Raw genomic sequence first — 16,996 nt, 5'->3', positions numbered from 1 at the left:
CCTGGGTGTTCACTGGAAGGACTGATGCTGAAGCTGAAACTCCAGTACTTTGGTCACCTGATGCAAAGAGCTGACTCATTTGAAAAGACCCCGATGCTGGGAAAGATTGAGGGCAGGAGGAGAAGGGGATGACAGAGGATGAGATGGTTGGGTGGCATCACTGACTCGATGGACGTGAGTTGTACAGACACCAACTCCGGGAGTTGGTGACGGACAGGGAGACCTGGCGTGCTGCAGTCCATGGGCTTTCAGCGTTGGACACGACCGAGTGATAAACTGAACTGACCTGATAGAACGCACCACTCCAAGAGCCCTAATGTACGCTGTGGGCTCAGTGACGATGACGTGCCCAGGTAGGTTCACCGGCTGTGACAGGCGTACCTCCTGGTGCAGGGTGCTGCTGAGGGGAAGGCTGTGCTTATCTGAAGGCAGGGTATGCAGGAGACCTCTCTGCTCTCTCTCCTCAAGGTTTCTGTGGTTCGAAAACTTCTCTAAAGTATTAAATTTACTAATTAAAAAATAAGAGAGAGCATGGGGTGTGGCCACTGATGATCTACTGTTTCAGGCGGACCAGTAGGCACAGCACACAGAGATGGACGAGGTGGCAGCCAGCCCGATGTCTTGTGGTTGTCTTAAAAGAAAAAAAAAAGGCCAGTTTTATATTAACTATCTTTTCAAATTAGGTTACTCCACTTCCCCCATATATACCAATAGTAAGGAACTAACAGATGTATTTCCTGTGGGGTTTTTCTTTCGAAGAGTAGTGAAAATCTCTTTTCAATCCAAGTCCACTGTCTGTCAGGAGGGAAAACATCAATGTGGGTCATACACAGGGAAAAGCAACCTGAATTTAACAAGTAGATTTACTCAGGAAAGTACTTTGCTTTCATATTCTGGCAGTTAAGGCTAACTGTTGGAAAGTGAAGGGAAGCTGTCAAAAAAAAGGAAAATGTTAAAAAAGTTAAAAGAGAGAGAGATGAGGAGAGATAAGAAGTCAAAGCTTTGGTGATTAGGAAAGAAATATATTAATGGTGGGTGAAGTAGTGGGATTCAGTAGGAAGAAGAATAATTGACGTGAGAAGTACATTTCTTTTGCGACCCCTCTGGATCACTTAGGTATGGCCCGAGATGAATTATCACCTGTTGCATTCTTCGTGAAATTCACGTGAGCTGTTTTGCAGTTTGGAACAGTTTCTACAGCAGGAGTCAGATTTCCCATGTCAACTTCCAGCTTTTTGGGGTACTTTAAAAGAAAGGTGTGTTTTCCTCATGCAATTTTTAAGCCCTTACACACACTGAAGTAATGAGTTAGTTTTAGACATTGTGAAAGTCCAGCATTATCCATGTATTTACTGTTGAAGAATGGATTTTTGACTCAAAATATGTATTTGCTTCTTGCTTTCTTTAGCTTTCAACTTGTTGTTCTGAATTAAATTTGAAATGAAATTCAATTTTAAAACTCTCAGTTCATTTCAGTCACTCAGTCGTGTCCGACCCTTTGCGACCCCATGAATCGCAGCACGCCAGGCCTCCCTGTCCATCACCAACTCCCAGAGTTCACTCAAACCCACGTCCATCGAGTCCGTGATGCCATCCAGCCATCTCATCCTCTGTCGTCCCCTTCTCCTCCTGCCCCAACCCCTCCCAGCATCAGAGTCTTCCAATGAGTCAACTCTGCGTGAGGTGGCCAAAGTACTGGAGTTTCAGCTTCAGCATCATTCCTTCCAAAGAAATCCCAGGGCTGATCTCCTTCAGAATGGACTGGTTGGATCTCCTTGCAGTCCAAGGGACTCTCAAGAGTCTTCTCCAACACCACAGATCAAATGCATCAATTCTTTGGCGCTCAGCTTTCTTCACAGTCCAACTCTCACATCCATGCATGACCAGTGGAAAAACCATAGCCTTGACTAGACGGACCTTAGTTGGCAAAGTAGTGTCTCTGCTTTTGAATATGCTATCTAGGTTGGTCATAACTTTTCTTCCGGGGAGTGAGTATCTTTTAATTTAATGGCTGCAATCACCCTCTGCAGTGATTTTGGAGCCCCCCAAAATAAAGTCTGACACTGTTTCCACTGTTTCCCCATCTATTTCCCATGAAGTGATGGGACCAGATGCCATGATCTTCATTTTCTGAATGTTGAGCTTTAAGCCAACTTTTCACTCTCCCCTTTCACTTTCATCAAGAGGCTTTTTAGTTCCTCTTCACTTTCTGCCATAAGGGTGGTGTCATCTGCATATCTGAGGTTATTGATAACTCTGGAGCATTGGAAATAATAGATTCCAAAGAACAACAATAGCTCTTAGTGACAGTATCTTTAAAACATATGTATAACCTTGTCACCTTGCTGTATAGCAGAAATTGATACAACATTGTAATTCAACTATACTTCAGTTTAAAAATGATAACAAATATATTTATAGCTGTTGACTCAGTTTCCCCTAATGTGGGGATGCTCAGGCCAAAGGTTGTGGGGAGGAACAGGGAAGCGTCCATCTCAGATTTCCTTGAACAAATCAAGATGGGTGACATTGGGTCAAGGCTGAGCCAGAGATAGACTGTCCCAGTCACTTAGATGAATTTAGTCTTTTTTTGGGGGGGGGATATATCTTTTAAATTATTCTAATTGGAGGCTAATTACTTTACAGTATTGTAGTGTTTTTTGCCTGTATTGACATGAGTCAGCCACAGGTGTACATGTGTCCCCCATCCTGAACCCCCCACCCACCACCCTCCCATCCCGTCCCTCTGGGTCATCCCAGTGCACCGGCCCTGAGCACCCTGCCTCGTGCATCGAACCTGGACTGATGATCTGTTTCACATACGATAATATACGTGTTTCAGTGCCATTCTTCCAAATCATCCCACCCTCACCTTCTCCCACAGAGTCCAAAAGACTGTTCTATACATCTGTGTCTCTTGCTGTCTTGCATACAGGGTCATCATTACCATCTTTCTAAATTCCATATATATGCGTTAGTATACTGTATTGGTTGAGAAGGAAATGGCAACCCACTCCAGTGTTCTTGCCTGGAGAATCCCAGGGATGGTGGAGCCTAGTGGGCTGCCGTCTCTGGGGTTGCACAGAGTCGTACACAACTGATGTGACTTAGCAGCAGCAGCAGCAGCAGCAGAATACTGTATTGGTGTTTTTCTTTCTGGTTTACTTCACTCTGTATAATAGGCTCCAGTTTTATCCACCTCATTAGAACTGATTCAAATGTATTCTTTTTAATGGCTGAGTAATACTCCATTGTGTATATGTACCACAGCTTTCTCATCCATTCGTCTGCTGATGGACATCTAGGTTGCTTCCATGTCCTGGCTATTATAAACAGTGCTGCGATGAACACTGGGGTACACGTGTCTCTTTCAGTTCTGGTTTCCTCAGTGTGTATGCCCAGCAGTGGGATGCTGGGTCGTATGGCAATTCTATTTCCAATTTTTTAAGGAATCTCCACACTGTTCTCCATAGTGGCTGTACTAGTTTGCATTTCCACCAACAGTGTAAGAGGGTTCCCTTTTCTCCACACCCTCTCCAGCATTTATTGTTTGTAGAGTTTTTAGTCTTAATAGAGAAGTGGGGATCCAGTGAAAGTTGTTTAAGAAGAAGTGCTGTTATGATGGCTCACTGATGTAGAACAAAGGCCATGAAGAAGAGGGCCGGGAGGCAGGTATGAGCCTGACACCTTATTCTGTACCGGTGTGTGTGTGCATTCGCTCAGCTCTTTGTGACCCCATGGACTGTAGCCCGATGGACTCCTCTGTTCATGGGATTTCCCAGGCAAGAATACTGGAGTGGGTTGCCATTTCCTACTCCAGGGGATCTTTCTGACCCAGAGATTGAACTCATAACTCTTGCATCTCCAGCATTGGCAGGAGAGTTCTTTACCACTAGTGCCACCTGAGAAGCCCTGTTCAGCTCCAGAATCCACGGTTTATAAATCAGTGGGTCTCTTTAACTTTCCAGCCATGTGTTGGTGCTGTGTCATTTGGGTGCCATCTTTGATAACATGAGAAGCTCCTGTGCCTATTGAGCAGTTTATAGTTTTTCTAAAATTAACTTTTGGAAGCTCATCTATACCCAAATTTATTTTCATACAAAACCAAAAAAAATTATCTTTTAAAACAGAAATTATGACCAATGTGCATCAAAACATTATTTTCGTTACATTTAGCGTTTTCCTTTGCTTCAGCCAAACCCCAGGACCAGTTCACCGCTCCCCTGCCTGTGGTTTCCGGCCCCTCTGTGTCATCGTTCCCACAGTAGAAATCAGTGTGTTTGTGATTTTGCCCAGTGTCTCCTCTCTGATTCCTTCAGAACGTCTCAGTCCCTAAGAGATGCTCAGGAAATATTAATACATATTGAACAATTGAAATGTACTAGGCTGATGTTACTCTTGCCTGGAAAATCCCATGGACGGAGGAGCCTGGTAGGCCACAGTCCATGGGGTTGCTAAGAGTCGGACACAACTGAGCGACTTCACTTTCACTTTTCACTTTCATGCATTGGAGAAGGAAATGGCAACCCACTCCGGTGTCCTTGCCTGGAGAATCCCAGGGACGGGGGAGCCTGGTGGGCTGCCGTCTCTGGGGTCGCACAGAGTTGGACACGACTGAAGTGACTTAGCAGCAGTAGCAGCAGGCTGATGTTACAGAGACATTATCCATTGTGAAAAGAAGAGAGTAAAAGGACCTCAGGGAGGCGACAGGTTGTGAGCTGGTTCTGTGCATGCCTGAGATGGGAACCGACTGCTGCCATTTATGGGTCAAGTGCATTTTATAAAATATCTCATTTAATTGAATCCTTATGATAACCCTCTGCAGCAGGTTCTTATCTCACTTTTAAAGACTTATTTTAGAGCAGTTTTCGATTCAGAGCTGATTGAGGGGAAGGTACAGCAATTTCCTGTATACCCCTGGTGCTCACTTATGCACAGCTTCCTGCATTGTCAGCAGCCCCACCAGGAGAGACTGGCCTTAAAACCGAAGAACCTCGCTGATGCACCACACTGCTGCCAAAACTTAGCCTCTGCTCAGTGATGCTAAGCAGAATCATGGAGACAAGTTTTGCATGAAGTACAAAGAAGTAGCTTGATTTCTTTGTCAGGCCAAGGGGGCCACATCAACTTAATGCCCTCAAGACTGTGTGTCTCCTCTGGAACAGGTAGTGAGGTATCTTAACAGTGTTCAAGGAGCCCTGTGTGGACAGCTCGGGGACATTCTTCTGATTGGCTGGTGGTGAGGTAATCAAGAGTCAGCATCATCAACCTTCTGGTTCTAACCAGCCTGGGGCCCGTCTGGGGTCTATGTGCTTGTGGGCAGCACACAGTTAACTTCATCTTCTTGGTGGGGGCTTCAGAATCTGGAAAACAGCTCAAAGGACATGACTCAGAATATTATGTGCAGTCCTTGAGGAGGAGTTAAAGTTCTGTGGATTTGTTTCATGGCTAAAGTTTTATTATTTTTTGTCTTGCTTGACTGTTTTCCTTTCTTTTGGCATTTTCTCACTTTTCTAATTAAATTTCTTTCTTTGAAGTTTTTCTACAGACAAAAGGCAGGCAGAGGACTTGGGTTTATAGCTCACAGTTTGCATCAGGGTTCCCTCTTAGTATTGTACATTCTGCCTATAGACAATTGTATAATGATGTGTATCCATCCTTATAGCATCATACAGAGTAGTTTTTTGTCCTAACCACTTGTGTGCATGACCTATTGATCCCTCCCTCCATCCTGCCCCGGGCATCCACCAGTCTTTACTGTCCTAATAAGTTTGCCTTTTCTAGAATGTCCTATGATTGGAATCAGACAGTACGTTTTCCTCTCATATTGACTTTTCACTTAAGATTATGCATGTAAGTTTCCTTCATATCTTTTCATAGCCTGATAGCTAATTTCTTTTTAGGGCTTAACACTAGTCCATTGTCTGCATGACCAACATTTGTTCATCCATTCACCACCTACTGAAGAACATCATGGTTCCTTCTGAAAATGAACAATTATGAATAAAACTGCTGTAAACATGCATGGGCAGGCTTCTGTGTGAGCCTTAATTTTGCTTGGGTAAATGTCAAGGGTTGTGATTTCTGGATCACATGAGAGTATGTTTCAGCTGTGTAAGAAACTGCCAAACTGTCTTCCAAAATAAGTATCCCATCGTGGGTTCGCGCCCCCATGGATGAGACTTCCTGGTGCTCACTAGTACAGTGTCATCACTGTTCTGAATTTTGACCATTCTAATATGTGTGTAGTGGTTCAGTCTCATTTTTCAGGTCTTCCTTTTGCTTGGATAAGATAAATGAAGCATGGAGTGCTTAGACAACTTACCTGAGGCCACACGCTGCTAACTGCAAAGCTGGAATCTAAATACACCAGTTGGAATTGCAACCGCATAGTCAAGGCTTGCAGCCTCTTCTAATCACTGTATCCCACCCCTTTCCCTGGAGAGACAGGTTTCCTCAAATTTGAAAGTGCAAGACCGCCCTGTTCCCCTTATGCACTGGTTTATATTGAAGGTAAAAGGAGATAGGGTATCTGTAAGTCCTTTGAGAATTGCAAAGCACTATGAATGTGCTCTATCTGATCTAGTCCCTTAAATCTGTTTCTCACTTCCACTGTATAGTCATAAGACAGGGATCAAGACCATCCCCATGGAAAAGAAATGCACAAAAGCACAATGGCTGTCTGGGGAGCCCTTACAAATAGCTATGAAAAGAAGAGAAGCGAAAAGCAAAGGAGAAAGGAAAGATATAAGCGTCTGAATGCAGAGTTCCAAAGACTAGCAAGAAGAGATAAGAAAGCCTTCCTTAGCAATCAATGCAAAGAAATAAAAGAAAACAACAGAATGGGAAAGACTAGAGATCTCTTCAAGATAATTAGAGATACCAAGGGAACATTTCATGCAAAAATGGGCTCAATAAAGGACAGAAATGCTATGGACCTAACAGAAGCAGAAGATATTAAAAAGAGGTGGCAAGAATACACAGAAGAACTGTACAAAAAAGATCTTCATGACCCAGATAATCACGGTGGTGTGATCACTCCCCTAGAGCCAGACATCCTGGAATGTGAAGTCAAGTGGGCCTTAGAAAGCATCACTACGAACAAAGCTAGTGGAGGTGATGGAATTCCAGTTGAGCTCTTTCAAACCCTGAAAGATGATGCTGTGAAACTGCTGAATTCAATTTGCCAGCAAGTTTGGAAAACTCATCAGTGGCCACAGGACTGGAAAAGGTCCGTTTTCATTCCAGTCCCAAAGAAAGGCAGTGCCAAAGAATGCTCAAACGAACACACAATTGCACTTATCTCACATGCTAGTAAAGTAATGCTCAAATTCTCCAAGCCAGGCTTCAGCAGTACGTGAATTGTGAACTTCCAGATGTTCAAGCTGGTTTTAGAAAAGGTAGAGGAACCAGAGATCAAATTGCCAACATCCGCTGGATCATGGAAAAAGCAAGAGAGTTCCAGAAAAACATCTATTTCTGCTTTATTGACTATGCCAAAGCCTTTGACTGTGTGGATCACAATCAACTGTGGAAAATTCTTCAAGAGATGGGAATACCAGACCACCTGACCTGCCTCTTCAGAAACCTTTATGCAGGTCAGGAAGTAACAGTTAGAACTGGACATGGAACAATAGACTGGTTCCAAACAGGAAAAGGAGTACGTCAAGGCTGTATATCGTCACTCTGCTTATTTAACTTATATGCAGAGTACATCATAACAAACACTGAGCTGGAAGAAACACAAGCTGGAATCAAGATTGCTGGGAGAAATATCAATAGCCTCAGATATGTAGATGACACCACCCTTACAGCAGAAATTGAAGAGGAGTTAATTTGGCTTAAAGCTCAACATTCAGAAAATGAAGATCATGGCATCTGGTCCCATCACTTCATGGGAAATAGATGGGGAACAGTGGAAACAGTGTCAGACTTTATTTTTTCGGGCTCCAAAATCACTGCAGATGGTGATTGCAGCCATAAAATTAAAAGACACTTACTCCTTGGAAGAAAAGTTATGACCAACCTAGACAGCATATTGAAAAGCAGAGACATTACTTTGCCAATAAAAGTCCGTCTAGTCAAGGCTATGGTTTTTCCAGTGGTCATGTATGGATGTGAGAGTTGGACTGTGAAGAAAGCTGAGCGCTTAAGAATTGATGCTTTTGAACTGTGGTGTTGGAGAAGACTCTTGAGAGTCCCTTGGACTGCAAGGAGATCCAACCAGTCCATTCTGAAGGAGATCAGCCCTGGGATTTCTTTGGAGGAAATGATGCTGAAGCTGAAACTCCAGTACTTTGGCCACCTCATGTGAAGAATTGACTCATTGGAAAAGACTCTGATGCTGGGATGGATTGGGGGCAGGAGGAGAAGGGGACGATGCTGGATGGCATCACTGACTCGATGGACGTGAGTTTGAGTGAACTCTGGGAGATGGTGATGGACAGGGAGGGCTGGCGTGCTGCGATTAATGGGGTCACAAAGAGTCGGACACGACTGAGAAACTGAACTGAACTGATGAATGTGCTCGTGCTTTTTTAAAATCACCACCAGCGTCCCCTTTAATAAAACACACAAGGTCGTGTGACAGGGAAGGGGGTGGGGCAGTGAAATGTGACCATTTACGACTACAGAAACCCCTCTGTACGCATCTAGCGCCTGTCAGAGGGGAGGGAAGCCGTATTCGTAGAGGGTGTCCTGGTGTCCAGGCCAGCAGAGAAGACAGACCTTGGGCTGGAGCCCTCGGGGGGCATGGTGCCGCCCTCGCCGCGGTCCATGCCCTCCACCCAGCTGGAGATGCTGAGCGCCTGGGCCAGAGCCAGGATGAGGATGCGACTGCCCCCTAGCACGCTGGCTCCACCTCCTGCTGGCAGAGTTCCCTGATGGTCCCCCCACCCTCGGTGCAGTGCTCCAAGCATTTGCTGTTCCGTTGCAGGTTGCCCGAGGGGAGCAGCCTCAGGTAGATCACCAGGTGGTCCAAGGTGCTCTCGTCATTGAAGGAGGCCAGCAGGTTGGCCACTGAGGCTGCTTTTCCACCTGCTCGTTCAGGTCCATGAACGTGTGGTGGAAATCCTCAGTTGTGAGCTCAGGGAAGCCCTGGGACCCCAGGTCCTCTTCGCTCTGGGCAGACACAGCCTTGAACCACTGCGATTCCTTGCTGTCATTCAGCAACGCCTCCAAGTGGGAGAGTCTGAAAGCATGATAGAAGCAGTTTCCACCAGCCCTGGTCTTGCGGATGTAGGAGTACTTTCTGTGGCTGTCCTTGACCTTCTGTTGACAGATGTTGTCATCCTCTGCGCATTCTCTGTGTAGGACAGAGAGCTCCAGCCGCTCCCAGACCAGCGGGTTCTGCACAGCGATCTCTTGCTGAATTAGGTCTGCTGGGCCATGATGGCTTCATGGGCAAGACAGTTAACACTTTCCCTGTTGCTGCCCAACGGCTCCTGCTTCTGCTCTGAGATTCCCCCACCACCATCATTAAACAGGTGGTGCTAGTGGTAAAGAACCCTGCTGCCAATGTAGGAGACATAAGAGATGTGGGTTCAGTCCCTGGGTCGGGAAGATCCCTGAAGGAGGGCATGGCAACCCACTCCAGTATTCTTTCCTGGAGAATCCCATGGACAGGGAAGCCTGGCGGGCTACAACCCAAAGGGTTGCAAAGAGTTAGACATCACTGAAGCAACTTAGCATTTGTGAATATAGACAGTAACATATGTACATGCAAGTACATAAAATAGGTGCACAACATGTGATGTATTTGGCAAAGGTGAGATCATGTGAGTACCAGGTGTAACACCAAGTACTTGTGTGACTTTCGATCAATCCCTATACCTTTGATTCCTGATCTAGAATATAAGATATGGCTACATTTTAACCATTACTATATGACAAGTGAATGTGTGCTATATGTGAACAAAATTAAAAAATTGTAGTGTTTGTGGCTCTGTAGATGGGCAGAGGGTAAAAGAGTCTCAGTGGGTGGTAGCTGTTCACGCAACAGGCAGGATTCAATGGGTCAAACACACATGAGGGAAAAGAATAAAAGTGGGATGCTAAGTGAATATTAAGTTCAGTCTGTCCAGAGGAAGCCATTATGATGCTTATCACGACAAACTCTACCGGAGGAAAATGATGGCTGGAGCCAGTTAGAAAGACAGCCTTCTCCTACCTGACAAATAACTGTGCCCACCGGTAATCAGTGAGATTTCTCACCAAGTGTGCACGTGTAGCTGGAGACACTCAAGGTGTCTTCAGTGTTTAGTGGAATGTCTTTTTTTCTTTTAGTTTCTTAGGACAAAATTATGTAACCCATTTTTATAACTATTATATATAACTAATCATGTTGACTATTCATTGAATAATTGTATAGATCAGTTTATGGAGGTTCTGTATTTGTGTCAGTTTGCAGCTCTATGGACTTCCCAGGTGGTGGTAGGGCTAAAGAACCCGCCTGCCAATGCAGGTAGCTATAAGAGATGCGGGTTTGATTCCTGAGTCAGGAAGATCCCCGGGAGGATGGCATGGGAACTTATTACATATTCTTGCCTGGAGAATCCCATGGACAGAGGAGCCTGGCAGGCTACAATCTTAGGGTTGCACAGAGTCAGACATGACTGAAGCGACTTAGCACGTACACACGCAGCTCTATATTGAATCACTGGAACTTTATAGCAATGAAATCACTCACTTTGAAACTGATGATGTGCTATAGATGAGCATTTGTGTACATCTATGAATTGGATATTAGCTTATATTTCTATGTCTCATTTTCATCATCCATAAAGGTAAAACCTACCATCAATTTTACGGGCAATTTTAAATACAACCTTCTTTTTTGTGCTGTAATTCTATTATGTGCATTAGATAAATGTTTTCCTTACTCTGTTTTCAGAGCTTACTCTACCAAAAAAAAAAAAAAAAAGTTATTTTGGTAGAACAGAATGCTGTGTCAATAGCTCCAAGTCTGGTACCACCGAGATTCCAGAAGCACCATTATTACTAATGTCTTAGCCCATTGATTCTAGACAGAAAAGCTCAATAGGAGCAGACAAAGACATTGGCCTATTTTGAGAACACACACAGAAGTACTTGGCTTGGGGAGCTGGAAAAACAAAGCAGTGAGGTGAAGGGACTCAACGCTCTCTTCTGAATAAAGGACATTTCCAATGGCTTTAATCGCACCAACAGCAGATGCTTCCTATGGAAGGTTAATTTGCAAAAACACAAAATAAAATGAACCTACTCATGAACATTTTCTCGTCTAAGTCCCATTTAAAACTGAGCATCAGAGGACACTCAATTGATACTGTGGGGATGAGGAAATGATGTGTGTGTTTTCTGCAGAGTTGTTTTATTGAAGCATCGTTTGATGGTTCACATTCTGATGGGCAGCCGGACATCCATTAAGATCTCTTCCCTAAAGGGTACAATTGCACATTCAAATATTGATCAATAAGACAGTAAGGCTTTGATTTTGCTCACAAACACTGTCAGGTCTGCCATTTGCCATGTGTTATCTAAGAGTCATTTGCATCGTATTGAATATAATAATTGCTGGCATTATCAGGTGGAATATTGTAACAGAGAGTTCATGAATATCATGCAGTAAGCTCCTGAGAGACAGAGAAGGTAGGTTTGGGAAACCACAGACGCTTTGCTGTTGGCTGCCAAATAGTGTTTTTGGCAGATCACTGTCACAGAACTCTGTCAGAAGTACTCTTTGGTGGACAATAAAAAATTCAAATGGCCATTCACTCATGGAGTAATGCTCGCTTTGGATGGATTGTAAAACGTAACGTGTCATAAACATTAAACGATCAGCCTTATTTACATGGCCCCAGCTTCAGTTATTCACTGACTATTGAAGGTGATTTTCAGTGGGTTGTGTAGATGTGTCTCTTGATTGCATGTTGCTGTTGGGGGTGATTGCACCTTGTCTTTCCTAGATATGGAGGGTATAGGTTTGAACACTACCATATCCATTCAAGAAAGGATGATGCCTAGGTGACATGGTTGCAGCTGGCAGGACCCGTTTCAGAGGATCAGGCACCTAGGGCAGCTGGGCCAGACCAAAGGCACGAGGGCTGCTACCAAGCAGACCCCACTGCATCAGATTGAGGGATTTCTCGCTGTCTGAGATCCCAGACCTTTCATCCCGGTCAGCCTTTGCTAATTTCACCCACATACGCTCATGAACTCCAAGTCTGTTGTCAGTCTGTTCAAAGGGGATGTTCCCTCCACACCAGCATCTGGCTTTGAACTTCTTTTCCCGTCTCATGATTGCACCAGCTTGGAACTGATGGCCGTCCCTCATCATATGGACGCGCACCTCAGCCCGCCTGTGAGCTGCCCTCTGCATTCTGCTCCTCCCAACTGCTGGGCAAGAGTTTGCTTTGGCATGTTGTCTAGACATGTAATTACATGTAAGTGACACATCAAACCATTGCACACACTTTGGTCATTAGAGCTGACCCAATCCAGGCACCTATAGGAAGAAAACTTCCAGTTGAACTCATATGGAACCTGTTTGCAAATTGTGGGGCAACAAGAAAGCTCTTACTTTATACAATGTTGCTGCTGCTGCTGTCGCTTCAGTCCTGTCTGACTCTGTGCGACCCTTTAGATGGCAGCCCACTAGGCTCCTCTGTCCCTGGGATTCTCCAGGCAAGAACACTGGAGTGGGTTGCCATTTCCTTCTCCAATGCATGGAAGTGAAAAGTGAATGAAGTTGCTCAGTCGTGTCTGACTCTTAGCGACCCCATGGACTTGCAGCCTACCAGGCTCCTCCATCCATGGAATTTTCCAGGCAAGAGTACTGGAGTGGGTTGCCATTTCCTTCTCTGTATACAATGTTAGGGAAAGGGAAAAAAAAGACCTGACCCAGTCTGAAGTCTCTCAGTGAATAGTATTGTGCAGTAGTGAGCAAGCCATGGAAATTGTTCAGGAAGAAAAATGAAGTGATTTTGCAGAGCCTTTAAAACATTTTTGATTCTGTTTAAGGTAACATCCAGGAGACCTATCTGGGAAAAAATGCTTTCATGGTTTGTAAGTCAAGAGGATGAACAGTATTTTGTGTGTGTGTGTGTGTGTGTCTTAACTTTGCCCAGCAGTTTTCTCCTATGAACTTGGAGGTCTTCAAGAAGTCCCCTGGCTTTAATATTTCATTTCTAAGCACTCATTTTCCTCAACAGACCCATAAGTGAGCCATTGATTAGGGTGCAAACAGTTTGTTCATAGGTCTATTCAATTCTGAATTCTGTGCAATAAAAAAAAAAGGAAGACTATTCTCCCACACGTGAGACAGCTGAGTGCACTAAGCAATTCAGTGCTTTCTGGTAACCAGCAGTGACTTTTTTTTTTTTGTCCTTTTTGAGTATGAAACTCACCAAGTACACCATTGTAATGATGAATACCAAATAAAGTTTCCTTCACAAGGTGAAAGTGGCTGCAGGGGAGCATCCTTATTTTTGAGACATTTGACATAGGGTTAAATTTTCACTGGCAATAAGTCATAATGCCTTTTCTCCTATACTGTGAGGTTAGGCACACCTGTTTGAATAAGTCGTATAGGTGCTAAGCCTCTTGGTCGGCTTTGAGAAACTTTTTTTTTTTTTTCTATCCTCACAGTGAAAATCAGCTCAGAAATGGAGGTAAGGGAAAAACAAGGCTTATGGGGAAAAGAAAACATTTAGCAATAGGAAGGGGAAAACATCCTTTCTGCATCTTATGAGGTGCTTTCTTTAAAGAGAGAAAAATCTTTTGTGTATGTGTCTAAGAGTTAAACCGTATGGAGCTTTCATTCTGCATTGTAGAATTATCAGAAGAGAGCCCCCCTCTAATGAGAAATCAAAATCTGATTCTTTGTAAAGAATTTGTTGTTTTTTTTTTTTTTTTTTTGTATGGACCACCAAGATGGAAACTTCCAAACTGAGTTTCCCTGCTCCTGCGGAGGCTGGAATTGAAATTTCTTTTCACAATGATGGAGCTGCGGGAGAGGTATCAGCCGCTCAGTCTGCAGACTGAGGGGAGCAGCATGGCGCTGACTCAGACTGACTTGCTATGGATTTCCTCTCAGCAAATTAAAATCTACCTCCCTGGGCAAGTCGAAAAAGAGGATGCCCTCACATTTTGCTGTATCTTACCAGAGTACCACTGGCATCCACCTCTCTCAAAACAATCCTTTTCAAAAGATTTTTTCTTTTTTTTTTTTTCAGATTTGAAAGATTGTTTTTAAGGTTTGTCTGCGTTTCAAACTTTCTTTCCTGAAAAAGGAAAAATCAGCTTGCAAGGGTCGATGAAGGGCAGAATTGAAAATGGCAGTTTGTTTTCTGGAGAGAAAGATGGTAAAACTGGTTCACCATCTCAATGGAAGAAAAATGGGATGGGGGTGATTTAATTGACACTTTCATTTTTTCTGCTCTGCTAAGTCATCTGCTGTATGTGGCTAGATGCTGGGGCAAATACAGAAATGAATAAGGGGAGATCTGGTGATGATTAATTTTATGCATCAACTTGACTAGTCCATGGGATGCCCAGCTAGCTGGCTAAACTTTATTTCTGGATGTGTGTGAAATATTGACATTTGTCTCTTTGTTTTCTTTTTTTTTATTTTTCATATTATGTTTATTTATTTTTTCAATCTTTGATGTCATCTGCTTCCAGCATTTAAAAAAAATTTATTGGAGCATGATTGATTTACAAAGTTGTGTTAGTTTCAGGTGTACAGCAAAGTGATTCAGTTATACACATTCTTCTTCAGATTCTTTTCTCCTATAGGGTATTACAGATTATTCAGTAAAGTTCTTTGTACTGTACATTAGGTTCTTGTTGACTATCTATCTTATGAATAGTAGTGTGTATATGTTAATCCTAAACTCATGATTTATCCCTCCCCCACATTTCCCCTTTGGTAACCATTAGTTTATTTTCTATATCTATTAGTTTAAATAAGTTCATATGTATCATTTTTTAAATTAGATTCCACATATGAATGATACCATATGATGTTCCTTTCTCAGAGATAATAGATAGTAGATAATAGATAATCTCTAGGTCAGTTCATATTGCTGCAAATGCCATTATTTCATTTTTCATGCCTGAGTAGTAGTCTTTTGTATATATGTACCACATTTTCTTTATTCATTCCTGTCAGTAGGCATTTAGGTTGCTTCCTTGTCTTCACTATTGTAAATAATGCTGCAATGAACACTGGGGTGCATGTAGCTTTCAAATTATTTTTATTATTATTATTTTTTCAGATATAAGCTCAGGAGTGGCATTGCTGGGTCATATGATAGTTCTATTTTTAGGCTTTAAGGAACCTCCATACTGTTCACCATAGTGGCCTTACCAATTTCCATTACCACCAGCAATGTAGGAGCGTTCCTTTTTCTCCATACCCTCTCCAGAATTTATTGTTTGTGGACTTTTTAGATGATGGCCATTCTGACTGGCATGAGGTGATATCTTTGTAGCTTTGCTTTGCATTTCTCTGATAATTGGTGATGTTGATCGTCTTTTCCTGTGCTTTTTGGCCATCTGTATGTCTTCTTTGGGAAAATATCTGTTTAAAACTTTTGCCCATTTTTGATTGGGTTGTTTGTTGTTATTGTTGGTGGTGATTTTTTGGATATGGAACTGCATGAGATTGATCACTTACTATTTTGAAGATTAATCCCTTGTAGGTTGCTTCATTTGCAAACATTCCTCCCATTCTGTGGGGAGATGGGCTTCTGAATGGCTAGACTCAGAAAACACAGGGCACTCCCCACAGCAGGCGGGCTTTAGGCAGCCTCTCGAGAGCCTGCGTAGGATGGAAAATTGGAGGAGAGCTGAACTCACTCATGCCGCCTGACCATGGAGTCGAGATGCTGACTTTCTCCTGCCTCGACCACCCAGCTCTCAGATCCTTAGAACCACACCACCTGCTTCCTTGAGTCTCCAGCCTGTGGCCAGAAGACCATGGGATTTCTCAGCCTGCATGATTGGTTTCTTTGCTCTGCAGATCCTGTCTACTACAGACCTGCTCCAAGTCTCAAAGTGGGGTTAGGTACTGCTCGTGATGTGGAAAGTAGTCATTGTGATATCTGCATGTAGGAAGCACTCTTTCTCTTGATAGGAAGGAACTCTGCTTCACTAGATTCTGCCAATTGAAATCTTTATCAAAACTATTATGAAAATTAGAAGGGATATAGCATGAGTGTTCAAATATAAAAATAATGAAAATAACTAATATTTATTATATGAAGTCTATTTATATGTACCATAAACACTAAGTGTTTTAGAAAATTATTTATTAAGGAGTCTTGCCATCTGTATCACACTTTCATTGCTAAGGAAGAGATGTTTGGTTTTGAAGACACCATTGACCAGGAAAGATGCTCTTGGACTAGACGGTGAAGGCTAGAGATGAGGTGACTGCTTGGCTAGGAACTGGGAACGAGTCTCTTCCATGAAGGTCGTTTTAGTTCCAGCTTTTTCAGAGATCACTGAGAAGACAAGTGATCTTGTCTTGGAAATGTCTTCAGTGGTGATGTGTGATATTGATTGTCAGATATATTTTAGTCTGAAGCCACCTCGATGCTTGGTTAAATGAATAATAGAAGAGAAGGAAAAGATGGAAAAAAAAAATGCTAGAAAAGGCATCTCTGGCTCCTGGAGCTTGAAAGCAAGGTCAAAGATTTTATATTTGGCAGAGTGTTTTGGAATTGGGTTGGGGAGCATACAAGAGTTTAATTAACAGGGATTATTAAATTGCATGAGTGTAAGAGATAAAGAATCTTAAATTGCATTGGGGTGGCAAAATGGAGAAATAGGCAAAAAAAAAAAAAAAAAGTGCCAGGGAGAACAAAATATAATTTCTTCAGCTTTATAATCAGTGAGCCTAAGAGATTATTTCAGGGACTTGGGGTCTTCAAGGTAATTAGGACACAGCAAAAAGATAAAACACAGGAAGGCTCTATGAATTTGTAAGGCTATCAGAACATTGCCAAAGAAG

At 43.0% G+C, this 16,996-nt stretch overlaps 1 pseudogene; it reads right to left on the bottom strand.

Moving 5' to 3' along the window:
- Positions 1 to 561: 561 nt before the first annotated feature.
- LOC120865584 lies at positions 562 to 15,981 on the bottom strand (annotated as a pseudogene).
- Between the last annotated feature and the right edge of the window lie 1,015 nt (positions 15,982 to 16,996).

This window comes from Oryx dammah, unplaced genomic scaffold, assembly GCF_014754425.2.
Source record: "Oryx dammah isolate SB20612 unplaced genomic scaffold, SCBI_Odam_1.1 HiC_scaffold_7, whole genome shotgun sequence".
NCBI classification, from domain to species: domain Eukaryota; kingdom Metazoa; phylum Chordata; class Mammalia; order Artiodactyla; family Bovidae; genus Oryx; species Oryx dammah.
The sequence above is the reverse complement of the archived record's forward strand: the minus strand, read 5'-3'. Positions and strand labels throughout refer to the sequence as shown.